At 37.3% G+C, this 1,403-nt stretch overlaps 1 pseudogene; it reads left to right on the top strand.

Moving 5' to 3' along the window:
* Window positions 1–426: 426 nt before the first annotated feature.
* LOC105741541 lies at window positions 427–1,201 on the top strand (annotated as a pseudogene).
* Window positions 1,202–1,403: the final 202 nt, after the last annotated feature.

The following is a 1,403-nucleotide window of genomic DNA, read 5'->3' as shown; positions in this document are numbered from 1 at the left end:
TCCAAATTCCAATTAGACATTGACATATGTATGTGTTTCTATTAACAGCATGTTCCTAAGACAAACCTTCAGACAGATCTGATTGGGATCAAAGGATATAATTTTATAGTTTACTAGGCATATGATAAAGCTACTTCCTACTATATTAACATTTCTATCACAAGTGAAAATCTTGATTTTTAAAGTCTTATTTATCTATTGGAATCTTAACTTGTATTGTGTTAATTTCTTAACTTCTTATAAATTTTTTCTCCTAAACTCATGGAAATGTTTTTGGTAAGATCTCATCCTCTAATTATTTCCATTGTGTTGCTTTTATATATATTTTACCCCCATTGTGTTCCATGATTTCTTCAATCCATTTCAGGTAGAAAATATACTGTTGTTCCACAAATACACATTCTAAATTTTTTTGTTTAGCGCATGCGCTGACTTCCTCTTTCCGGCTGGAACCATGGAGGTTGCAGAAGAGAAGAAAAAGAAGGTTCCTGCTGTGCCAGAAACCCTTATGAAAAAGCGAAAACATTTCGCAGAGCTAAAGATAAAGCGCCTGAGAAAGAAGTTTGTCCAGAAGACGCTTCGCAAGGCGAGGAGGAAGCTCATCTATGAAAAAGCCAGGCACTATCATAAGGAGTACAGACAGATGTACAGAACTGAGATCCGGATGGCTAGGATGGCGAGAAAAGCTGGCAACTTCTATGTCCCTGCAGAGCCCAAACTGGCATTTGTCATCTGGATCAGGGGTATCAATGGTGTGAGCCCAAAAATCCTCAAGGTGTTGCAGCTTCTTCGCCTTCGCCAAATCTTCAATGGTACCTTCGTTAAGCTCAACAAGGCTTCAATTAACATGCTGAGAATTGTGGAGCCATACATTGCATGGGAGTACCCAAACCTGAAGTCAGTGAACGAACTAATATACAAGCGTGGCTATGGCAAAATCAATAAGAAGCGGATTGCCTTGACAGATAATTCATTGATTGCTCGATCTCTTGGTAAATATGGAATCATCTGCATGGAGGATCTGATTCATGAGATCTATACTGTTGGAAAACGCTTCAAAGAGGCAAATAATTTCCTGTGGCCATTCAAGTTATCATCTCCTCGAGGTGGAATGAAGAAAAAGACCACCCATTTTGTGGAAGGTGGAGATGCAGGAAATAGGGAAGACCAGATCAACAGGCTTATTAGAAGGATGAACTAAGGTATCTACCATGGTGTTTTTATGATTTGGTCAGTTAATAAAGTATCTGCTTCCAAACTGAAAAAATAAATAAATAAATAAATAAATAAATTTTTTTGTTTGATCCATATACATTAATGTCAGTGGAAAAAAACTCAAAGAAAAAGTAAATAAATCAGATATGGTGACCCATGCCTGTAATCTCAGCACTCTGGGAAACTAA

This window comes from Octodon degus, unplaced genomic scaffold, assembly GCF_000260255.1.
Source record: "Octodon degus isolate 3935 unplaced genomic scaffold, OctDeg1.0 scaffold00015, whole genome shotgun sequence".
Classification (NCBI taxonomy): domain Eukaryota; kingdom Metazoa; phylum Chordata; class Mammalia; order Rodentia; family Octodontidae; genus Octodon; species Octodon degus.
This window is presented reverse-complemented; position numbering and strand designations above follow the sequence as displayed.